Genomic DNA, 26,022 nt, shown 5'->3' with positions numbered 1-26,022 from the left:
AGGCCTGCACAATTACTCTACAGTGTACCCCAAAGTTTGAAGCAGTGAGACCCCAAATCCCTCCCCCAACTCCACATAGCAAGTAACTGCCCTTTCACTACACAAGTCTGGAAGTTTAGTCTTCAGAAAGAGTAAAACTGAAGCTCTGCAGCCAGGGTTATCTCAGGCATAATATGAAGATGGAATTATACACTGAATATACGAACCCCAACACTTCCCCACTCACATCTCAGAACCCTGGTAGTTTGTCTTATCCATCCAAGTAGGAGATTAGAAGATTCTTCTCTGGAGAATCTGATTAGTCCACAAGACAATACATAAATACAGATATCCCCCCAAAATGGCCCAGGATGGCCCAAAGTACACCCAAAGCTGACAAGTCCCACGACATGCTCACAATTTCCAAGCAATCTCTTAATGGTTCTTTAAAATAACAGGATAACCAGGGACGCCTGGGTGGCTCAGTCGGTTAAGCAACTGCCTTCGGCTCCAGTCGTGATCCCAAGGTCCTGGGACTGAGTCCCACATCGGGTTCCTTGCTCGGCGGGGAGTGTGCTTCTCCCTCTGCCTGCTGCTCCCCTGCTTATGCCCCCCCCCGGCAAATAAATAAAATCTTAAAAAAAAAAAAAACAGGATAACCAAGATTCACCAGATTTCCAAGGCTTGAAAAGTGGACCAAAACAAACAGATCATAATAAGTTTTTGCTTTTTTTAGAGTAGTCAACTTGAAAAAACTAAGGGGGGGAAGGGGAGTTATTGTTTAATGGGTACAGAGTTTCACTTTAAGATGAAAAAGGTTCTGAAGATGGATTATTGGCCATGGTTGCACAACAATGTGAATGTATTTAATGCCACTGAACTAAAATATGGTATCATACCTAAAAATGATCAAAATGGCAAATCTTATGCTACCTATATTTACCTATACACTAAAAAGATAAGATGGAAGAAAAAAACTAACACTATCTACAAAGAAAAAAGAATACATCCACTGGGAGGGAAAGAAAAGAATAGGCTGTTATATTTTTTAAGGAACAATCAAAAACAATAAGGGACCTTGGAAATGTAAAATAGCAAAATTAAAAACCTCAATAGAGAGTAAAGGGCTGGGGCGCCTGGGTGGCTCAGTTGATTAAGCGTCTGCCTTCGGCTCGGGTCATGGTCCCAGGGTCCTGGGATCAAGTCCCACATCGGGCTCCCTGCTCAGCGGGAGGCCTGCTTCTTCCTCTCCTGCTCCCCCTGCTTGTGTTCCTGCTCTCGCTGTGTCTCTGTCAAATAAATAAATAAAATCTTAAAAAAAAAAAAAAAAAAAAAAGCATCCTTTTCAGCTCAGGTCATGATCTCATAGTCATGGAATCAAGCCCCATGTCAGGGTTTGTCCCTCTCCCTCTGCTCCTCCCCCAGCTCTCTCTCTCAAATAAATAAATCTTTTTTTTTTTTTTTTGTTTTTTTTTAAGGTGGGGAGGGTGCCTGGGTGACTGTCAGTTGGGCAACCAACTTGATTTTGGTTCAGGTCATGATCTCAGGGTGGTGAAATCAAGCCCCACATCGGGCTCCGTGCTCAACGGGGAATCTGTTTGAGGTTCTTTCTCTCCCTCTCTGCTCCTGCCCACACCCCTGCATGTGCTCTCTCTCTAAAAAAAAAATAAAATTTTTTTTTAATTTTATTTATTTGACAGAGAGAGAGACAGTGAGAGAGGGCACACAAGCAGGGCAAGTGGGAGAGGGAGAAGCCGGCTTCCCGCTGAGCAGGGAGTCCAACACGGGGCTTGATCCCAGGACCCTGAGATCATAACCTGAGCTGAAGGCAGACACTTAACAACTGAGCCACCCAGACACACTTAAAAAAAATAAACCTTAAAACAAAACAAAAAAAGCTTGATGGGAAAATGGGGAAGAGAGGAGACAATTCACAAATAAAGATTTTTAAACAGCCCTTAGATGAGAAAAGATGTTCAACTTCACTCAAAAAAAATGGGCAAAGGGTGGGGTTGGGGAGTTGCCCAAAATGGGTGGAGGAGGTCCAAAAGGTACAAACTTCCAGTTATAAAGTCAGTCAGTCATGGAAATGTAATGTACAGCTGGGTGACTATAGTTAATAATGCTGTATGTATATTTGAAAGTTGCTAAAAGTAAATCTTAAAAATTCTCATCACAAGAAAAAAGACTTGATTACCATGTATGGTGGTGAATGTTAACTAGACTTACTTATAGTGATGATTTTGCAATGTATACAAATACGAAGTCATGTTTTACAACTGAAACGGATATAATACTATATGTTAACTATACCTCAATAAAAACATTGGCAAAAATTATGACAACACATTCTGTTGGTGGCAGAAATGAAACTTTCATACTTTGCTGGTAGGAATGCAAACTAATAAAATCCTTTTGGAAGGGAATTTGGTAATATCTAACAAAACCAGGTAAGTATTTACCTTCTAATCCAGCAACCCCATTTTTAGTAATTTATCCTTAATATACACCTCCAATAATAATGAAAATACACAATACAAGGTTATTTACTGCAACACTGTAATTGCAAAATACTGAAAACCTTAAAGAACAGTAGCTGAATAAAGTATGGTTCTTCCACACAATGAGTGAAACTATAAAAGAAAAAGATAGGGGCATCTGGTTGGCTCAGTTGGTAGAGTACCCAACTCTTAATCTTGGGGTTGTGAGTTCAAGCCTCATGTTGGGTGTAAAGATTACTTAAAAAAATTTTAGGAACTCCATGAACTAATATGGAATGATTTCCAGGTTAGGTGAAAAAAAAGTTCAAATCAGTATCAGTAGTGTGCCACCATGACGGTAACACACAGACACCAACTCCAAGCTCAGGGAGTTCACAAAACCGTTAGGTTTGATAATTTGCCAGAAGGACTCACGGAACCCACTGAAAACTATTATATTCATAGTTATGGCTTATTAAAGCTGAAGAATATGGATTAAAATCAGCCAAGTGGAGAAGCACATAGGGCCTAATCAAGAGAAGTCACAAGTGTGGAGCTTCCAGTTGTCTTCTTACCATGGAGCCAGGACAGCTTCACCCTCCTGATATCAGTGTGTGACAATACTGCCAGCCAGGAAGGCTCACCTGAGCCTTGATATCCAGAGTTTCTGTTGGGGGTTTTTAGGCATAAATGATTGCTCACATGACTGAGCTCAGTCTTTCAGCCCCTCTGGAGATCCACTGATGCCAAAGTCATTACCCTAAATCATACCATTGGTCTTTCTGGGATGGCCAACCCCCATCCTAAATCATGCTGTCTGTTAGATTGTTGATGTCCAAAGCCCCCACGCAAATTCTGTTAGACTGTTGGTGATCCAAGGCCCCCAGGCAAATACAGACATTCCAATCAGGGATGACAGTCCAAGGGCTGAGAGATTACCTCCCAGAAGCCAAAGACAAAAGATTTCTCTTGGGGCAAAGTTAAATTCTTTACCAACCAGCCACCTTTCATACAAGAAAAAATAAGAAAATAAACATGTATCTGCCCTTTTGTGACCCCCCCCAAAAGACAAAATAAAAATATAAATATGAGGAGGATAAACCAGAAACTAATGAGAATAGTAACCTATAGGGCATGGTAGATGTGAATGGGATGAAAAAAATGAGGAACAGGAAAATGGTAGAGGGATGAGAGAAGTATGGCACTTCTCTAAATATGCCTGTTTGAAAAGTTCTGACTTTTACAACCATGTTAATCCTTTATATACTTTAAAAATATACAAATAAAATTAAAATCAACCAGAATGCAAGAGGAATCCAAAATGAAATACAAATAACAAATGAACCTAACTGTATGACAAATAGATAACCTAACTACACTGAAAAAAAGTAGAGGAGGGAAAAATTAGCCAAATTTTAGAAAACATTTTGACTGTACAGGACTAGAATCAAAAGGACTGTATACAAATACTGTCCTTTACGGGTGCCTCAGTTGGTTAAGCATCTGCCTTCAGCTAGGGTCATGATCCCAGAACCTTGGGACTGAGCCCCGAGTCAGGTTCCCTGCTCAGCGGGGAGCGTGCTTCTCCCTCTCCCACTCCCTCTGCTTGTGCTCTCTCAAATAAATAAATAAATAAAATCTTATAAATAAATAAATAAATAAATAAATAAATAAATAAATAATAGCTAGCTAGCTAGACAGACAGACAGACAGACAGAACAACTAGAACATAAAGAGAACTAGCCCTACAACACTGTTAAAAGGTAGGGGAGTTGCTGGGACTTTCTCAGAGCTGAAGGGACTAGCACGTGCCAGTTTATAATCCCCCCTCCACCTTGATGGCATGGATGGGGTCAGGGTCTGGGTGTTCTAACTGGCTTACTGCCTCATTGAGCCCCAGGCTTCTGGCCTACCAGCCCCAGCCATCCCACCAGAGCACCCTCTGTGCTGAAAGCACCGAGACTGCACCAGCCATGCCCACCTCAGTTTTAGCTGCCCTGCCTGGGTACTCCATGCACAAACAACCCCAGGACTCCCCTGGCCTATACCCACATCAGCTTCAGCTGTCCTGCCAGAGGCCCCTCTGTTCAAAAAGCCTCAGGACCACCCCAGGCAAGCCCACTTCAGCTCTGGCCATGCCACCAGAGCAGCCCCAGTACAGAATGCACCACAAGCCCCGGGCCACACCAACCACAGCTCCAGACAGTCAGCAAGTCACCAGGCAAATACAGTCTACACAGGGAACACCATATTCAAGACTATTCCTTCAAGTTTACAAGTAGCTGTTCTGCCCAATTCGTAGAAGCAAACACAGGAAGTCAAGCAAAATGAGATGGGGGAATATGCTCCAAGCAAAAGAACAAGACAAAAGCTCAAAAAAAGAACTAAATGAAACAGAGATAAGCAAATGTTTGATAAGAGTTGAAAGTAATTCTCTTAAAGATGTTCAATGGACTGGAGAGAAGAGTGAAAGAACTCAATGAAAACTTCCAATAAGGATACAGAAAATGTAAACAAGAACCAATCAAAGTTGAATACAGTAAAACTAAAATGAAAAATACATTAGAGGGAATCAACAGTAAATCAATGGATGAGAAGAAACAATCAGCATCTGGAAGACAAGGTAATAGAAAGCACCCAAGCTGAAAAGTAAAAAGAAAAAAAAAATTTTAATGAGGTACATTAAGCAATCTCTTGGACAATATCAAGCAAACAAACACTCACATTATAGGGGTCCTGGAAGGAAAAGAGAGAGAGAGAAGGGGGCAGAAAAAACTTATTTGAAGAAATAATACCTGAAAACTCTCCTAACTAGGGGAAGGAAACAGACATCCAGGTTCAGGAAAGAGAGTTCCAAACAAGAGGAACCCAAAGAGGTCCAAAACATAACACATAATAACTAAAATGTCAGAGTTTAAAGATAAAGAGAGAATTTTAAAAGAGGCAAGAAAAAAGCAAAAAGTTACATATGAAGGAAACCCCATGAGGTTATCAGCTGATTTTTCAACAGAAACTTTGTAGGCGAGGAGTGCCTGGGTGGCTCCGTCGGTTAAGCACCTGCCTTTGGCTGAGGTCATGATCACAGGGTCCTGGGATCAAGCCCCACATCAGGCTCCCTGCCAAGCAGGGAGACTGCTTCTCCCTCTCCCTCTACCTGCTGCTCCCCCTGCTTGTGCACTGTCAATAAATAAATAAAATCTTAAAAAAAATTTTTTTTGCAATTTTGAAATTGAAATTGAAATTTTGCAGGCCAGTATGGGGAAAGGAAAAAATCTATATCCAAGAATATTCTACCTGACAAGATGATCATTCAGAATTGAGAGAGGAATTTCCGAAGCAAACGTTAAAGGAGTTCATTACCACTAAACTGGCCTTACAAAAAATGTTAAAGGGACTTCATTAAGTGGAAAAGGCAATAATTAGATGTAAGAAAATAATGAATTAAAATATGTAAAATATGAAAACATGTACATAAAATGTGGAGGGGGAATAAAACAAGTTCTTTTAGAATGTGAACTTAAACGACCAACTTAACATATGTTCACTGCTATATACTTAGGCTATACTTATATATGAATCTCATGGTAATCACATACCCGAAATCTATAACAGATACACAAAAAAATAAAAAGAAAGCCAAATAAAACACTACAAAAGTCACCAACCACAAAGCGAGCAAAAGAAACAGAACTACAAAAATAATCAGAGAACAATTTAAAAAATGGCAATACATACTTCCCAATAATTATTTTAAATGTAAATGATCTAAATGCTCCAAACAAGACACAAAATGGCAGAATCAAAAAAAACAAGACCCATCTATATGCTGCCTACAAGAGACTCACTTCAGACCTAAACACACATACAGGGGTGCCTGGGTGCCTGAGTCGGTTAGGTGTCCAATTCTTGGTTTCAACTCAGGTCATAAGCCCACGTAGGGCTCTGCGCTCAGCAAGGAATCTGCTTGAGATTCTTTCCTCCTCCCTCCATCCACTCCTCCCCCCACTCACTCTTTCAAATAAATAGTATCTTTTTTCTCCCCACAAAAAAAGACATATACAGGGGCACCTGGGTGGCTCAGTTGGTTAGGGAACAACTCTTGGTTTCAGCTCAGGTCATGATTTCAGGGTTATATCAAGCCCTATGTCAGGCTCTACGATCAGCACAGAGTCTGCTTGAGATTCTCTCTCTCCCCCTCTCCCTCTGCCCCGCCCCCTGCTCATGCTCTCTCTCAAATAAAAATCTTAAAATTAAAAAAGACATATACAAACTGAAAGTGAAGGGATGGAAAAAGATATTCAATGCAAATGGAAATGGGAGAGAAAAAAAAGCCAACACTTATATCAGACAAAACAGATATTAAAACAAAGACCATAATGAGACAAAGAAGGAAAAGAAAGAAAAAAAAAAAAGAGAAACAAAGAAGGGCATTACATAATGATAAGCATCAATCCCAACAAGAGGATATAACAATTGTAAATGTCTATGCATCCAATACTGGAGCACTAAATACATAAAGCAAATATAACAGACATAAAGGAAGAAATGGACAGTAATATAATAATAGTAAGAGACTTTAACTCCCCTACTTATATCAATGGATAGATCATCCAGGCAGAAAATCAATAAGGAAACAATGTCTTTGAATGACACATTAAACCACAGGGACATAACTGATATATACTGAACATTCCACCCAAAAACAACAGAATACACATTTTTTCAAGTGCACATGGAACATTCTCCAGGACAGATTACATGTTATGCCACAAAACAAGTCTCAATAAATTTAAGAAGACTGAAATCCTATCATGCGTCTTTTCCAACCAGAATGGACAGGATGAAACTAGAACTCAATCACAAAAAAAATGGAAAAGGGGTACCTGGTTGGCTCAGTCAGAAGATAATGTGGCTCTTGATCTTGGGGTTGAGTCCAAGCCCCATGCTGGGTGTAGAGATTACTTTTAAAATAAATAAATAAATAACTATAAAAAAGGAAAAACACAAACATATGAAGGTTAAACAACATGCTACTAAACACCCAATGGATAAACAAAGAAACCAAAGATGGGGCGCCTGGGTAGCTCAGTTGGTTAAGCATCTGTCTTCGGCTCAGGTCATGATCCCAGGATTCTGGGATCAAGCCCCCCATTGGGCTCCCTGCTCAGCAGGGAGTCTGTTTCTCCCTCCCCCTCTGCCTGCTCATCCTCGCACTCGTGCTCTCTCTCACATGCACTCTCTCATGCTCACTCTCAAAATCTTAAAGAAAAAATTACAGGCCAATATCCCTGATGAACATAGCTGCAAAAATCCTCAACAAAATATTAGCAAACTGAGTTCAAGAATATGCTAAGGGCGCCTGGGTGGCTCAGATGGTTAAGCGTCTGCCTTCAGCTCAGGTCATGATCCCGGGGTCCTGGGATCGAGTCCCGCATCGGGCTCCCTGCTCCTTGGGAGCCTGCTTCTCCCCTCTGCCTCTCTCTCTCTCCTCTGTCTCTCATGAATAAATAAATAAAAAAAAAATCTTTAAAAAAAAAAAAAAAGAATATGCTAAAAAGAACCGAATGAGCCACAAATGCATCCAAGTGTCTTCCTTCTGCTCAGGTCATGATCCCAGGGTCCTGGGACTGAGTCCCACATCGGGCTCCCTGCTTGGTGGGGAGCCTGCTTCTGCCTCTGCCTGCCGCTCCCCCTGCTTGTGTGCTCTCTCTCTCTGAGAAATAAAAAAAAACTTACCAAAAAAAAAAAAAAGAATACGATAAAAATGGGACACCCGGGTGGCTCAGGTCATGATCCCAGGGTCCTGGAATTGAGTCCAGCATTGGACTCCTTGCTCAGCAGAGAGTCTGCTTCTTCCTCTGCCTGCTGCTCCCCTTGTTTGTGTTCTGACAAATAAATAAAATCTTAAAAAAATAAAAATAAAAGGGGGGGGCCTGCGTGGCTCAGTCGATTAAGTGAATATCCTGAGCTGAAATCAGGTCCTGATCTCATGGGTCATGAGACTGAGCCCTGCAATGGGGTCCATGCTCAGGAGTCTGCTTAGATATTTTCTCCCTCTGCCCTTACCCCAACTTGTGCACACGCTCTCTTGCTCTTTCTCTCTCAAATAAATAATTAAAAAAAAAAAAAAAAGAATACAGGGGTGCCTGGGTGGCTCAGTCAGTTAAGAGTCTGCCTTCGGCCCAGGTCATGATCTCAGGGTCCTGGGATCAAGTCCCACATGGGGCTCCCTGCTTCTCCCTCTCTTCTACCCCTACCTCCTGCTCATGCTCTCTCTCATGCACTCTCTCTCTCAAATAAATAAAATCTTAAAAAAATATATGATAAAAGGTTCACTCAGCAAGATCAAATGGAATGGATTCTGGGAAGGCAAGGATGGCTCCAATATTTGCAAATCAATCAACATGATATATACCTCAGTAGCAAAATGAAGGACAAAAATATGATCATCTCAGTAAAGAAAAAGTATATGACAAAATTTAACACCTTTTCATGACAAAAACTCCCAACAAAGTGGGTTTAGAGAACATACCAGAACATAACAGTCATACATGAAAAACCCACAGCTAACATCAACTCAATGGTGAAAAACAGAGCTTTTCCTCCAAATCAGGAACAAGACAAGAATGTCCAGTCTCACCACTTTTATTCAACACAGTACTGTTAATTCCTAGTCACAACAATTACACAACAAATAAATGACATCCATATTTGTAAGGAAGAAGTTAACTGTCACTATTTGCAGATGACATACTATACATAGAAAAACCTAAAGACTCCACCAAAAAGCTTTTAGAATAAATGAATTAAGTAACTTTGCAGGATACAAAATTAACACACAGAAATCAATTGCATTTCTGTTCACTAATAACAGTAGCAGAAAGAGAAATTAAAACAATTACAAGTGCATCAAAAAGAATACCTAAAAATAAACTTAAGAACGTGAAAGACCTTACTGTGAAAATTGTAAAACACTGATGAAAGAAATTGAAGATGACACAAATGGAAAGATATGCCATGCTCATGCATTGAGAGATTATTAAAATGTCCATACTATCCAAAGCAATCTATAGATTCAATGCAATCCCTATTAAAATACCAATAGCATTTTTCACAGAACTATAACAAATAATGGTAAAATTTGCATGGAACTACAAAAGACCCTGAATAGCTAGAGCAATTCTGATGAAGAAGAACCAAAGACAGAGGTATCACAATCCCAGATTTCAAGATGTACTACAAAGCTGTAGTTATCAAAATAGTACGACACCAGCACAAAAACAGATCAATGGAACAGAATCAAGAGCCCAGAAATAAATCCATGCTTATATGGCCAATTAACCTACAACAAAAGAGATGAGAACATACAATGGGGGAAAAAAGTCTCTTCAATAAATAGTGCTGGGAAAACTAGAGAGCCGCATGCAAAATAATGAAACTGGACTACTTCCTTAAACCATACACAAAAATTAACTCAAAATGGATTAAAGACCTAAACGTGAGATCTGAAACCATAAAACTCCTAGAAGAAAACGTAGGCAGTAATTTCTTTGACATGAGCCGTAGCAACATTTTTCTAGGTATGTCTCTTAAGGTAAGGGAAACAAAGGCAAAAATAAACTACTGGAACTACACCAAAATAAAAGGCCTTTGCACAGCAAAGGAAACTATCAACAAAACATAAAGGCAACCTCCTGAATGGGAGAAGATATTTGCAAATGAAATATCTGAAAATGCCCAACATCATTAATCATCAGGGAGATACAAATCAAAACCACAACATTATCACCTTACACCTCTCAGAATGGCTAGGAAAAAAACAAACAAACAAACAAACAATAACAAGTGTTGGTAAGGATGTGGAGAAAAAGGAAGCATCATGTACTGTTGGTGGGAGTGTAAACTGGTACAGCCATTGTAGGAAACGTATAAAAAATTCCCCCTCAAAATTAAAAATAGAACTACCATATGATCCAGTAATTCCACTACTGGGTATTTACCCAAAGAAAATAAAAACACTATTTGAAAAGATATAGGCACCCCTATGTTTACTGTATCATTATTTACAATAACCAAGATGTGAAGCAACTCAAGTGTCCCATCAGTAGACGGACAAAGTAGTAGTCTCTATACACGTGTACACACACACACACACAAGAGTATTAGTCATAAAAAAAGAATGAAGTTTTGCCATTTGTGATGACGTGGATGGACCTAGGGGGTATTATGCTATGTGAAATAAGTCAGACAAAGAAAGAAAAATACCACATGATTTCACTTATATGTGGAATCTAAAAAGCAAAACAAACAAACAAAAGCAGAAATAGACCCATAAACACAGAGAACAAACTGATGGTTACCAGTGGGGAGAGGAGTCAAGGAATAAGCAAAATGGGTGAAGGGGAGTGGGAGACACAGGCGTCCAGTTAGGCAGAGTCACTCATGGGAATAAAAGGTACGGCATAGGGAACAGTTCATGGTATTATAATAGCGATGTATGGTGACCTGTTAGCTACACGGGTGAGTACAGCATAACATATAAACTTGCTGAATCATTGTGTTGTATACCTGAAACTAATGTAACATTGTGTCAACTATACTTCAACTAAAAAATTAACTTAAAAATATATACAGCGGGCTCCCCACTCAGCGGGAATCTGCTTCTCCCTCTGCCCCTGCCCCTGCTCTCATTCTCTCTCACATAAATAAAATCTTTAAAAAAATTATTTTAAAAATATAAAAATATTTACATATAAACTTATTTACTCATTGTTTATAACTATGAATTAACTTATATAATTTATGTACTTATATATTACATAAATATATTTATGTAAATATTTTTATTTGTATATAAAAATCAAGATGGGCAATGATCTTAATAGCAAGATTATAAACTAGAAGAGAAGGTATAAATGCTTTCAAAGGTCTGAGGGAATGTTACTTTGAACACAGAACTTGCAACTCAGCCAAATCATCAATCAAAACAGGATAGAAGTAAGGTTTTCAGAGACATAAATTATCAAAATATAGAACTACCATGCATCTTTTTCTCAGGGAACCACACGAGGTACTCTGACAAAATGAGGGAGTAAATCAAGAAAGAACGGAGACCCAGGAAATGAGATCCAAAACAATATGCAGGGAAGAGAAATACTAAAGAAAAAGGCAAAGAAAGATCACAAAGTAACAACTGTGTCTCAGTCCTAGAGAGCCACCAATCCAGAAGAAAGAGGTTAAAAGGATTTGGGAGAGAGGTCTCCAAAAATGTGAAACTGATAGAATTACTAAAGTGTCTGAATACAAAGAGGAAATACAACTGGAAGAGAGCTTGAAGATAAATCAGTAGTAAGTACAGAGAACATTAAACTAAAAAGACTACTAACTTCAGGGACAAGAAAAAGTTGTACAAGAAAGGAAAAACAGGGGCACCTGGGTGGCTCAAGTCAGTTAAGCATCTGCCTTTGGCTCAGGTCATGATCCCAGTGTCCTGGGATCAAGGCCCCCCATGGGGCTCCCTGCTCAGCAGGAGTATGCTTCTTGCTACCCCTCTGCCACTCTCCCTGCTCATTCTAATAAATAAAATCTTTAAAGAAAAAGGGAAAAACAGTCATTGTAAATCATAGAGTAAATAGCTTAGCTGTAACTACCATTTACATAATCATAAGAAGGTAAACACTGATCTAATCCAATGGTTCTCAACCAGACACCCCATATCATACCTTAATCCAACATTTGGAAATGTGTGGGAAATTCTTGGTTGTTAAAATGTATTCAGGCTGTTATTGATATTTAGTGCCCAGTGTAATGTTAAATATCATGTAATAGGATAAAGAACGGTCTCATCCAAAATGACAATACTGCCCCTATCGAGAAAAATTGCTTCTAGCCAAAATTACAGCATCACTATACAATGAGAATAGGTAGAAGGTCGATAAGATGTGTACATTTATATAGAAGTGAGCACATGTCAAAGACAGCTAAATCTTTATCTTCCATAGTCAATAGATAAAGCCTAAAACTAGGAAATCAAAAGTAACATTTAAAAAAGGGTAATTTAGGGGCGCCTAGGCGGCTCAGATGGTTAAGCAGATGCCTTCGGCTAAGGTCGTGATCTCCAGGTCCTGGGATCGAGCCCCGCATCAGGCTCTCTGCTCAGTGGGGAGTCTGCTTTTCCCTCTCCCTCTGCCTCTCTCCCTGCTTGTGTTCTGTGTCAAATGAATAAATAAAATCTTTAAAAAAAAAATACAAAAATAAAAAAGGGTAATTGAGGGGTGCCTGGCTGGCTCAGTTGGAAGAGCATACAACTGTTGATCTCAGGGTTGTGAGCTCAAGCCCCACACTGGGTGCAGAGATTACTTAAAATCTTTAGGGGTCCCTGGGTGGTGCAGTCAGTTAAGTGTCTGACTCTTGGTTTCAGCTCAGGTTGTGACGTCCGGGCATGAGACTGAGCCCTGCAACAGGCTCCATGCTCAGCACGAAGCTGGCTTGAGATTCTCTCTCCCTCTCCCCCTCCTGCTCGTGTGCACTCTCTGAAATAAATAAATCTTTGAAAAATAAAAGTTAGGGGTGCCTGGGTGGCTCAGTCATTAAGCGTCTGCCTTTGGCTCAGGTCATGATCCCAGGGTCCTGGGATCGAGCCCCTCATCGGGCTCCCTGCTCAGCAGGAAGCCTGCTTCTCCCTCTCCCACTCCCCCTGCTTGTTCCCTCACTCGCTCTGTCAAATAAATAAATAAAATCTTTTTTAAAAAAAAAAAAAGACTTTTAATCACATAATTTTTTTGGTCTCACTTTCACCTTCACTTCCACAGTACATGACACCGCTGATCTAGAAACTTTTAAAAAGTTCTGAAACACGGGCGCCTGGGTGGCTCAGTTGGTTAAGCAACTGCCTTCGGCTCAGGTCATGATCCCGGAGTCCTGGGATTTGAGTCCCACATCAGGTTCCCGCCTGCTTCTCCCTCTGACCCTTTCCCCTCTCATACTGTTTCTCTCTAATAAATAAATAAAATCTTTAAAAAAAAAAAGTTCTGAAACACAAACATGACTACTGGTTGGCTCTCGACTTGTTGGTTTAGGATTCAGCTTTCTCAAGTCTGCTAACCAGTTACCACTAATCTCTTCTGCTTTCCAGCTTCCAGAATGTTGTTATTCTCACTGCTCCCATTCTTTGTCATTTGGGGAAAAAACAAAAACAAAACAAAAAAACTTAACAACAACAATTCTACAGTTTTTTAAGTAAGTTCTATACCCAACATGAGGCTTGAACTCACCACCCCAGGATCAAGTCATGTGTTCTACTGACTATGCCAGCCAGGGACCCCTCACTTCTCTACAGTTTTAATGGAGTTTTCAGGCTGGTGTGGAATTAAATATGTACATTCAACCCAATTTCTTTACCATAATACACTGCTGAATGAAAAAAAGTTGCTAAACAATATGTATGAGCCCACTTTTGTTAAAAAGAAAAAAAAATGTGTGTATATTTTGAGTATTTATAGGGGAAAAAAAGTCTAAAAGAATTTACACCAGAGGCTCAGCCACAGGGTGGCTCAGTTAAGCATCGGACTCTTGGTTTCGGCTTAAGTCATGATCTCAGGATCGTAAGATCGAGCCCTGTGAGTCTACTTGAGATTCTCTCTCCCCCTTTGTCCCTTCACCCTTGCAAATAAATAAATCTTAAAAAAAAAAAAAAAAACAAAAGAATTTACACCAAACTATTAACACTTTAGGCCCAAAATTTCTAAACTGTGTACCAAGGTACCCTGGGGTTCTGCAGTAACTTCACAGGGATGTCATAAGGTATTCTAAATCAGAGGGAAAAAATGATATTCTTTATCTGTCATACCTGTGAAGCACTCCACAAACTACCAACTTAATATAGTTCAGTTTCAAATTATATCCTGGTATACTCCTTTTGATGATATCATATCTTTGCAAAGCTGGTTTTTTGTTGGTTGCTGTGATGATTAAAAAAAAAAATACTGTGCAAAATCAATTTGGAACAGGAAATGTGGGTGGCAGTGTCTAATGGTTCCAAGGTTTGAGAAGTTCTGTAGTGCCCAACAAATGCATTAAGTAATTGTGGTTATTTAAGAATGAAATAAAAAAACTATAGGCTTTCAATTTATGTGTATTTTTTTAAAGAAATTAAAAAATTTAAAAATATAGGGGCACCTGGGTGGCTCAGTCGGTTGGGTGGCTGCTTTCGGCTCGGGTCATGATCCCAGGGTCCTGGGATCGAGCTCCACATCGGGCTCCCTGCTCAGCGGGGAGCCTGCTTCTCCCTCTCCCACTCCCCCTGCTTGTGTTCCTGCTCTTGCTATCTCTTTCTCTGTCGAATAAATAAATTCTTTAAAAAAAAAATTTTAAAGTATAATTTAAAAATACAATTTATGTGTACTTTTTTAGGTTGCTAGAACATACTTATTAAGTTGTTTAGATCTGATTACCTAAAGCATTACTAATTACTTAATAAATTACTGGGCCTGAGGGCACTACAAAAAAAACATTAAGGGGGCAGTGAACAAAGAAAGTCTGGCAACCTCTGGTTTAGGGTATTGTATTTTACTTTACTTCTTTATCAATGGAAAAGGACATTTAATATAAACTTTTAAGATTTTATTTACTTATTTATTTATTTAGAGAGGAGAGACAGCAAGAGAGAGCATGAGTGGGGAAGAGAGGGAGAAGCAGACTCCCACCAAGTAGGGAGCCTGATGCGGGATTCAATCCCAGGACCCCGAGATCATGAGCTGAGCCAAAGGCAGACCATTAACCGACTTAGCCACCCAGGCGTCCCTAAATAAAACTTTTTAATACGAAATTCAAATATACTCTCATTGTGTACTACCAACATAAAAGGAGATTTGGAATTTATTCTTCCCAACACTTAAAGGTAGTATAATAACTGAAAAATCTTATTAATAAGATGTTTATTATATAAAATAAATTTTGTATATTTTATTGTATATTTGCATAATTTATAAGGAACAAATGGAGAAAGACTGGAGCAAAGTTATACTGGCTATGCCTTTAGCTTTAGACATGTTAGACTTGAGGTGACCATAGGAAATCCAAGTGGACATATACTATTAGATATACAGGTCAGGAAGTCTAAAAAGAGGATATCACAGGAATCCCACTTTAAGCCATCAGCTTACAGTAACTAAAGCTACAGAAATTGACAAGCTCACCTACAGAGAATCTGTAAGAGATAGAAGCAAATGCACCCTACGGAAGTATTCTGAGGAACTCTAGGATGTTAACAGTGAGGTAAAGGAAGAAGACTACTTAGCAAAGGAAAGTGAGAAGAAATGAACAGGGAAAGAGGTAGAAAATTAGGTTAGTGTGGTGTCAGGAAAGCTAGAGAAAGTTTCTAGAAGGAGGGAAATGGTCAAAGGCTATTGAGAAGTCAATCAAGATAAGGACTGGGTGCCTGTCCGGCTCAGTCAGTAGAGAATGAGACTCTTGATCTCAGGGTCATGAGTTCGAGCCCCACGTTGGGCACGGACATCACTTCAAAAAAAAAAAAAGGTAGGGATTAAAAAAGTCTCCATTTGTGTTGATGGGAATGCAAGCTGGTACAGCCACTCTGGAAAACAGTAGGAGGTTCCTCAAGATGTTAAAAACAGAGCTACCCTACGACCCAGCAATTGCACTACTAGGTATTTACCCCAAAGATACAGATGTAGTGGAAAGGGACACATGCACCCCAATGTTCATAGCAGCAATGTCCACAATAGCCAAACTGTGGAAGGAGCCGAGATGCCCTTCAACAGATGAATGGATAAAGAAGATGTGATCCATATATACAATGGAATATTACTCAGCCATCAGAAAGGATGAATACCCACCATTTGCATTGACATGGATGGATCTGGAGGGGATTATACTAAGTGAAATAAGTCAAGCAGAGAAAGTCAATTATCATATGGTTTCACTCATACGTGGAATATAAGCAATAGCACAGAGGACCATAGGGGAAGGGAGGGAAATCCAAAGGGGGAGAGATCAGAGAGGGAGAAGAGCCATGAGAGATTCTGGACCCCGGGAAACAAACTGAGGGTTTCAGAGAGGAGGGGAGTGGAGGGATGAGGTAACAGGGTGATGGGCATTAAGGAGGGCACGTGTTGAGCACTGGGTGTTATATGCAACTAAAGAATCACTGAACACTACATCAAAAACTAATGATGTACTATACATTCAGTGGCTAACTGAATAAAAAAAAGAAAAATCAATCTCAAATATACTGCCATCACAATCCCAATAAAAACTTTCTGAAAATGAAAAAAATAATAAAATTAAAAAGTCTCCATTTGATTCTCATGACATTTGTAAGAGAAATTTTAGTAGAATGAAGAGGACAAAACCAAGATGGAATAGACGACAATATATAAAATTGCTCAAGAAGCCCAAGTAAATAGGAGACAGGCAGAGTTTTTTAAAATGGAGACAGCTGTACATATTTAAATGCTGATGGCGTACTTTACTTATGGAAAAAGACGGCAGACTGAACACATTTTACTCTTACTCCCTCCTAAATCCCATTAAGATGAAAATAAAACATTACTGGGCGCCTGGGTGGCTCAGTCGTTAAGCGTCTGCCTTCAGCTCGGGTCATGATCCCAGGGTCCTGGGATCGAGTCCCACATCGGGCTCCCTGCTCCGCGGGAAGCCTGCTTCTCCCTCTCCCGCTCCCCCTGCTTGTGCTCCTGCTCTCGCTACCTCTGTCAAATAAATAAAATCTTTAAAAAAAAGAAAAGAAAAGAAAAGAAAACATTTTAACTTCATTTTTTAAGATATAATTTATATACAATGAAATGTACAGGTCAAAGGGTTTGGGTTGTTTTAAGTATACATACACAAAATGGAAGAGAGGACAACAACAAAACCTTCTTGAGGTTGGAATGCAGAATGACTTAAAGACTGAAGAAAGTTAAAAAAAAAAAAAAAGAGAGAGAGAGACTGAAGAAAGTTAATCTCAAGCTTGCAGTGAGGAAAGCAATCCAATTTATACAACAGTGCCCCAAAACAGGTCAGGTATTGGCAGCAGCAGGTTCTATAAAAGAGGTATGAACATGGTGCTTAAAACAAGATTGGTCAAATCATTTATCCTCCTACTCTCCACAAAAACCAGACAACAACCCCTATTCCACCCTTGCAGAAACATGGAGCATTATTTTCTATACTAGAACAGTGCTGTCCAATAAAACTTCTGCAATGATAGAAATAGTTTATATCTGCCCTGTTTGATATGGTAGCCTCTGGACACATACAGTTACTGACCACTTGAAATGTGTCTAATGCAAAGGAGGAACTTATTCTTTAATCTTAATTATTAAATTTAAGTTGCTACATGTGGCTACTGGCTACCATATTGGACAGTGCAGCTCAAGAGGGTAAAACAATGGATTCCTGGACGGGAAAACAGCTGGTCCAGTTGAGAATGAGGGTCTCACACTGAAAAGAGTTGAGTTAAATGAACATAAGTGGAGTTTACCCTCTAAGGGCTAAGACCTCTACCCCAGACTGCCGGAAGCCAGCTTATAAGCTCCAAGCAGAAGATCTGAAGATTCTTTTTTGAGGAATCTAACTCAAGAGGAAAGCCAAAGATACTGCTACTAAACGTTCTCCAAAAAAAGACTCCATCAGTACACCCTAAAATCCACAAATCCCAAGAATGCACTCAGAGCCCATGTAATTAAAATTAAAAGCAACCTCCACAGGGGGTCTCTCTACATTTCTGCCCCAGTGTTCTCGGCACTGCTGTTGTGTTTATATTCACCAAATACCAACATTTGTTCAAATATCGAACACACACACAAGGAAAACAAAAATGCGCTTCCAGGGGTACGTAGGTGGTCCAGTCGGTTAAGCATTCTGCCTTTGGCTCAGGTTATGATCCCGGGATCCTGGGATGGAGCCCCGCATCGGGCTCCCTGCTCAGCATGGAGTCTGCTTCTCCCTCTGCCTCTCTCCCCTGGCTTGTGCTTTCTCTCTCTCTCTCTCTCAAATAAATAAAAATCTAAAAAAAAAAAAAAAAAAATGAGCTTTCAACTTTTATGAGGTACTCACTAGACTCCAAGAGAGCCCTAAGTCTGAACAATCCTTAAGGGACCCAGTATTTGGGTAAAAGTTTGCAGTGCAGCCACTATACATGTTAACTCAAGCACCATTATGAAAAAGTTCTTTTTAGCAAAAGTAATAAGACAGTCATAGCTGTTGTACAGCAAATAAATAGGTGTGGGGTTACCCATCCCAGAAATATGAGAGAACGAATGGCTTGTAATAGGAAACAAGATTTTTTTTCCCACTAAAGATTTATTTATTCTAGAGATACAGCAGGAGCAGAAAGAGCAGAAGGAGAGCAAGAGAGAATTTCAAGCAGACTCCACGCTGAGGATGGAGCCTGATGCGGGGCTTGATCAAAGGACCCTGAGCTCAGGACCTGAGCCAAAACCAAGAGTCAGTCACGCTTGACTGACTGAGCCACCCAGGCAGCCCCCAGCGGGCATCTTAACACTTTTCATGTGTGTGTTTAGCTTAAGCTCTAGTTTTTGCCCCTCTTACAAATAAACTCAGGATAACTCCATCACAATCACACCCAAGGTTGGCTTCACCCTCTGCCAGTCACCTGAGGCCAATGCCACCTTGGGCTTGGGCTACAGGAAACAAGATTAAAAATAATAAAAACAAAAAAATAATGCCCATTGGCATCAGGGAAAATGAATGAACCATAAAAAAGACCAAGACTGAGAACTGGAGACTTACACATTTATAGTCCCTACTGGTAATATTTTCATCACATTCAGCCACTGGATATAAAGTAGATTAAGTATCCAGTTTTGGTCTCAAGTCCTCACAGACATAGAAGACTGCCTCAAGAACCAGCAAATGACTTTCACTAGGTCTTCAAGTTATTACCCTCACCCTGCATCTGTTTCTATGTTAAATCTGTAATATCAGTTTAGATTAAAATTGGGACCCTGGATCCATATTTACCCTTTTAAATACCTCTACTTGAAAAGTGTGCTCTGTCAGAATCTGAAACACAGCAATTTTTAAAACCTCAGAATTAGGGTATTTCAGACACAAAAATAAATTTAGAGACTCGGTGACTTGGCTTTTCATCTCAGACACATATCATATGTTTCCCTAGACTCAAATTCATGGACTATGTATTTGTTAACATGGTTTGTCTGTTTGCTTTAATTATTTAAGTAATCTCTGCACCCAATGTGGGGCTCGAACTCATGACCCCAAGATCGAGTCACATGCTCTACCAACTAAGCCAGCTGGGCACCCTTTAACATGTTTGTTTGTTTTTTTAAAGATTTTATTTATTCATTTGACAGAGAGAGACACAGTGAGAGAGGGAACACTAGCAGGGGGAGTGGGGGAGGGAGAAGAAGGCTTCCGCTAAGCAGGGAGCCTGATGCAGGGCTCGATCCCAGGACCCTGGGACCATGACCCAAGCTGAAGGCAGACGCCTAATGACTGAGCCACCCAGGTGCCCCAATATGGTTTTTTTAATCAGCAAGTTTAAGAATGCCCTTAGTCATCTAGTTGTTGAAAGGTAACATACCATAAATAGGGTCACTTTTAGAAAATAATTGGGCATCCTCCTCTGGAGGATTTGTAAAGTAGGGTCCATTGTCTACTAATAACACAGAATAGAAATACTAAAGCATTGAGGGGGTTATTGAAGAATAATTTGAGAATAAGTGTATCTCCCTAAAGAGAATGTTCAACTCTGCCTGATGGCCTATTACCTTGGTAATTCTGAAAATATTACATATATATATATATATGACTTTTCCAGTGTAAGAAAAGTACATATGAAGCACTATTACCACCTAATCAGTTGATCCTTTCCAGGAATCTACCATATTCTTTAAATCAGTGGCACATTACAACTAAACCAAGAAAACGGGACTAAAAATTGAAGGACAAGCTTAAATACTGAAAGCCTCTAGGTAAATTAGGTGTTTATAGGAAATTAGAGACCTTTAGAGCCCAGTTCTCAAACTGTATTCCACTGGAAGCTGACAAATGATACAAAGTGGTTGTGCATACCAGGATGGAGGAAGGGGTTTCAAAAAAAAAAAAAAAGCAATCTGTATATAGTGCACTGGGTTTATAAGCCAAAACAAAAGCAAAATTGTCTTAAGTTGGAATTTTTCCATGGTTTATGAAAGCTTGGCATAAAAGCCTACTAAAAAAGTGATGTACAAAGTGATATAACCTTTATATACTTAGGCCAAAAAACAAACCTAAGCAATATTCAGTAAGAAACTTTATTGTAAAATCTAATACTTTCATCAAAGAGCTTTAGGAAGTTTTAATGCATAGGAAACTACAAAAACAGAATTATACTGAGCTACTGATTTACAGGACTTATCTTCTGGGCTCAACGTGTACAAAACCTGAAAGAGTACTACTGATTCAAGTAAAGTTATTTGTTAAGGGCATTACACTTCGTCTCGGAGCTTGTTCATAAACTAATATGTAAAACCTGCTCTACATCTGGGTTTTCAAACATGAGTATCACCTGAGAAGCTATTTAAAAACCACAAATACCCAGGTCACACATCAGATCTACTGAGGTAGTGCCCAGGCATCCAGAGTTTTGTATTAATTCCCCAAATGATTCCAATGCCCACCCAGGTTTTGGAACCACTGGATTAGATGACCCTCAAAGGTCCCTTTTGTGTCCACGAGTTAAAATTCCCAATTGACAATTCTGTATCAAAGGAATTGGAGATTGCACTTGGCTACATTATGCATAGCAGCCATCATCATCATGTTCCACTGAGGAAAGGAAAGCATCCTTAATTTGTCTGACCAAGCAATTGTAAGAACAGGTGCTACTCACTCAAATCACTTGACTGCATATCCACTCCCTCCTCCCCAAACACTCTAACTTAGGGTCTATTAAACTTCAGGGTGGTGTTATGTTTTACTCTCTCCAATACAGAGAAGGGCAGCTCCTCAGATTAACTCATAACCATAATATCCAGCCACTCAAAGGGTCAAGTTCTTGTATTTATTCTTTGCACATTTTCAATTAACATGAAGTGTTAATTGAACTCTGTTAGAAGCACAGTGCAGGGGTCCTCAGAAATATGTGCAAAGAATTCCTTCTAAAGCGGGCCAAGGTGTAAATGAAGCCCCTCCAGCTTTTCGTCCTAGAAAGGGTCCACTGGGCAAAACCATCTTGAGGAAGAAGCAAAACTGATTTCGCTTCTTCCTCATATACGAATAATGTTTTATCAATAAACATGAGCCATCTGGGCGGCTAGGAGAGTCTGACCTCTTCCTAATGCTGCCCAACCCAAAGCAGAGCCTGCAGTTAGGTTCTATCCACACAACCCTCCTCCATACCAAGCTTAGTTATTCCGCGTAAAATACATAATTAGGAACCTACGATTAACTGTCCAGGATATTCTTAAATCCAAAACATTTAAAAATGACTGATGTTCTGCTTTTTTTTCACTTCATTCTCCCAATTTATATAGGCATAAGAAAGCAACCCCTTTACGTGTGGTTAAAAATGTCGAAGTACCTAGCACGAGATTAAAACCACTACCAAATGGCAGGCTAAGATTTTTAACTCAGCTCTTCCGACTCTTAAATCCCTCATTTCCCATATCCTCTCCGCGTCCCTCTTCCCCCAACAGAGTGGCCCAGTGCAACGGGGGTTGATATTGCATGGTAGAGACAGAAAAACAGAAAGCATGATAGAAAGCAAGCTTCCCACCACCCTAGTGTTTAACTGTGCCATACCCATTCACTACAACAAGGTCCCAGGAGTGCGGGGCGAAGGAACCAAAGGCAGGAAGGAAGTCGAACGGTCGGAACAAATATAAACCCTTGGCTTCCAAAACGCCAGCAGCGGGAGGACCTCTAACAGCAGCTCTTCCTTTCAAATCTTTCCCTGGCCTCAGGCGGAGCGGCCGGGGGCGCTAGCTTTGCTTCTGCGTCCTACAGTTCAGACTGGGGAGAAAAAGGGGAGCAGAGCGGTGCCTCGGGACGAGTTCCCTGCACGCCCCCAGAAAAGCACAGCAGCGCCCAGGGAGAAATTTGCTGCCTCCGGTTCCAGCGTGGGGGGAGGGCAGCGCTTGAGGCCTCCAGGCCGGGCTGCTGAGCTGGCGCGCACTGGCGCGGGAATGGCCAGCTAGCCCGGTCCGTAACTCATTCCGATTTGACACCCGGGCTCCTGCTTACCTACGTCCCTCGCTGCCGGCACCTGCCGCACCGCGGGTCGAGATACTGCGGCAGCTCAGCCTGCGGCCCCGCCTTCACCACTTCTAGGGAACCCCCGTCACTGAGGAGGTGCCTGGCCTGCACGCAGCCGCCACAGCCACCGAGCTTCCTTTGGAGCCACCGCCGGCGCTCACTTATAGCGTCACCTCCTTCCGTGCCCTTCCGCCTTAGCCCCGCCCGGGCATCGTGAGGGGAGCGGAAAAGAGAGTGCAGCCCGGCTGCTGGGGCGTGGCTCCGCCTTCCCTCCGCTTCCGGCGGCCGGCTTCCCCACCCCCCGGGGTCTCCGTCCGGCGCGCCCGGCTCGCTCGACTGGTCTCTTACCCGCGTCTCCGTCCTGGCGTGGGAGATTGGTGGAAACGGAGATCTAGAAATTGCAGAATCTCGACAGGGCGGACTTGAGACTTCTGTTCAGCCGCCTCTCAACTTTTTAACCCCAAAAGGGCTAAGGCCGACCACAGCTACTATATGGTCGCTCACTCCGCTAATGCCTTTTCCCTTTTGCCAAAAGCGAAAGGGCACCCTCCTGCACTGGATGCGCTTTGAAGCCTGGCCCAGGCTTTTCTTTTCCGGTTTTCCTGGAGGACAGAGCCCGGTCTTATTCTCGTTGTAGTCCCAGCACCAAACAGTGACAAGTGCTTACTTAGCAGGTCTGTGCAGTAGAACTGTTAATTTCTTTCTCATGAGAGAGGAAAGTGGCTTCAGCCTGATATGTTGAAGCGCACTATTCATTCAACACACGTTTTTTGAGCGTAAACACGAAGTACTCTTTCTCTTGCAAACCCTCAGTCTACTTGTGGGGAGTCATAAATAGATAATTAGAATACAATGTCTTGACAGAAAATAGATTTATAGTGGAAGATGAATTCAATTTTGGGCATTCGATTTGGAATAGAAGGGAGATGAGTACAATTGAGTATCAAGGGTGGGGTGCTTTGGAGCGTTGCGCCCCAGGTAGGAAACCCTCAGCCATTGTCTCTTCAACTAGTTTTTGCTTCATTCTCTGTCTCCTTTCCTCTGGGATTCCAGCTATATATGTAAGATTCTTTGACCTTAATCATCATGTGTTTTAATACTTTGTACCAGCTTGTTTTTTTTTTAATTGATGCTTCAGTTTGAACGTTTTCTATTGTCCCATCTTTGAGTTTCCTAATTCTTCTGTGATCCTCAGTCATCTGTCAAATCTATACACTGAGTTCTTAATTTTTTAATACTGTATTTTCAGTTTTTTGATTTTTTAATAAATTTTAGATTCCAGTTATTTGTTGAAAGTCTCCATTTGTTCACTTTGTTAATCATTTATTCTGTTTTATCATAGTTTGGGGGGTTTTTTGTTTGTTTGTTTTCCCCTCAGTCCTTGTTTGCTAACCTCAACATTTTGGTCATCTGTTGGTCTGGTTCAGTGGTTCATTATTCTCTCTTGCTTATCCGTCACGTTTTCCTGCCACTTCACACGTTTGGTAATGTTTTCTTAGGTGCCAGACAGTGTGTGTAAAAGAATTACAGAGCCACCACGTTATCATCTACCAGCGGGGATTCCCCCCTTCCCTCTATTAGGTTGATAGAGGGGCAGGTCATCGCACTCTAATCAGGGATTGAGATGAGTCTCGGCAAGACCGCCCTCTTAGACTCACCTTACCTCTAGTTCTTCCCTCAGGGGCAGCCCAAGCTTTTGATAGAAAATCTCTCTCTCCTCAGCCCTGAAAGACTACAGTGTTTCCAGTTCATTCCTCTAGGGCTTTGAGCTTAGCTCTTTAGCTTCCAACCAATTCTGCTTCAAAATATGAGAAATGTCAGGGCCCCTGGGTGCTTTGATTTCAGCTCAGGTCATGATCTCGGGGTCGTGGGATCGAGCTCCCTGCTGGGCGTGGAGACTGCTTAAGGTTCTCTTGGGGGCGCCTGGGTGGCTCAGTCGGTTAAGCGTCTGCCTTCGGCTCAGGCCATGATCTCAGGGTCCTGGGATCGAGCCCCGCATCGGGCTCTCTTCTCAGTGGGGAGCCTGCTTCTCCCTCTCCCTCTGCCTGCCGCTCTGCCTACTTGTGCGCGCTCTCTCTCAAAAAAAAAAAATTAAACTTTTTAAAAAGATGAGAAATGTCTTGAGGGAGAGATTAGCCTTGTAATTGAGGAGACCATGTCCCTCTAACTGGGTATGGTTTCCTAAGCACCATGATTTTTTTAAAAGTTTTGACTCAGGGACAGCTGGGTGGCTCAGTCGGCGAGCATCCAACTCTTGGTTATAGCTCAGGTCATGATCTCAGGGTCGTGGGACCCCGCCCTGTGTCAGGCTCCATGCTCAGCATGGGGTCTGCTTGGGATTCTCTCCCTTTCCCCTTTACCCCTCTCCACACTTATGCGCGCATGCTCTCTCTCTCTCTCTCTCTCAAAAGTAAATTAATTAATTAAAAGAAAAGTCTTTAAAGTTTTGGCTCAGTTCCACAGGACTTCCAAGCAGTTCTCAAACTCAGAAAATGCCCCACATGGAAAACCAGTCATGCACTGGGGCTCTTCTGCTTTCCAGTCGGTCCTGGTAGCCTGCTGAAAGTTCCTCGGGTTTTCTTTGCCCCCATTAGATTCCCTCTGTCTAGGTTAAGACTGATCCTCAGCCTGTACCTTAAATCAGCAAATGTTTCCAGGAAAAACAAAAAACAAACCAGCTAGTGATTATCAATTCACCTTAGAAGGGCTTTCCCCTCTCTGAAATTTTTGTTTACCTAAAATTAAGTAACAAGTCCTTACTTCACAGCTCTCCGATATATTTTAAACTATGATATTTTTAACTTATTATGCACTTCTTTAAGTTGTTGAAGCAGGAACACTGTCCTCCTACTACATCCTATTCAGAAGGAAAAGTCACTTGTAAAACTCCATCGTATAGTGTGGATTAAATGATACCTTCTGTTTATAACCATAATTCTCACATTTCTTTAGACTTAGACATTTATTTAAATTTATTCCTCACTACAAAACCTTTTCTCCATAGTTTTTCCATCTATGAATTGTTGACTTAAATTTGTCCTCTAGGAGATTTTTTTTTAGGAGTTTTTATTTTTTTATTTAAATTCAATTTAGTTAACATATACGGTATTTTAATTTCAGGGGTAGAATTTAGTGATTCATCAGTTGCATATAACACCCAGTGCTCATTACATCAAGTGCCCTCCCTAATGCCCATCACCCAATTATCCCTTCCCCCCACCCACTTCCCCTCCAGCAACCTTAAGTTTGTTCCCTGTAGTTAAGCGTCTCTTATGGTTTGCCTTCCTCTCTGTTTTCATCTTATTTTTCCTTCCCTTTCCTT

The 26,022-nt window shown here is 40.9% G+C and overlaps 1 protein-coding gene across 7 annotated transcripts in view; it reads right to left on the bottom strand.

Annotated features, from left to right (window-relative positions):
• Window positions 1-22,854, bottom strand: part of SENP5 (SUMO specific peptidase 5) — a 53,604-nt gene extending 30,750 nt beyond the window's left edge. For 6 of the 7 annotated variants that reach the window (XM_025876228.2, XM_073895011.1, XM_073895015.1 and 3 more), the window contains exon 1: window positions 22,689-22,854. The gene's annotated coding sequence lies outside the window, so the exon portion shown is untranslated. Of the gene's footprint in view, window positions 1-7,342; window positions 7,445-22,688 lie in introns of all 7 variants that reach the window. The other variant, XM_073895009.1, reaches the window with a different exon arrangement.
• Window positions 22,855-26,022: the final 3,168 nt, after the last annotated feature.

The sequence above is a fragment of the Callorhinus ursinus genome, unplaced genomic scaffold (genome assembly GCF_003265705.2).
Source record: "Callorhinus ursinus isolate GAN/ISIS: 27379988/994484 unplaced genomic scaffold, GSC_fseal_2.0 scaffold1, whole genome shotgun sequence".
NCBI classification, from domain to species: domain Eukaryota; kingdom Metazoa; phylum Chordata; class Mammalia; order Carnivora; family Otariidae; genus Callorhinus; species Callorhinus ursinus.
The sequence above is the reverse complement of the archived record's forward strand: the minus strand, read 5'-3'. Positions and strand labels throughout refer to the sequence as shown.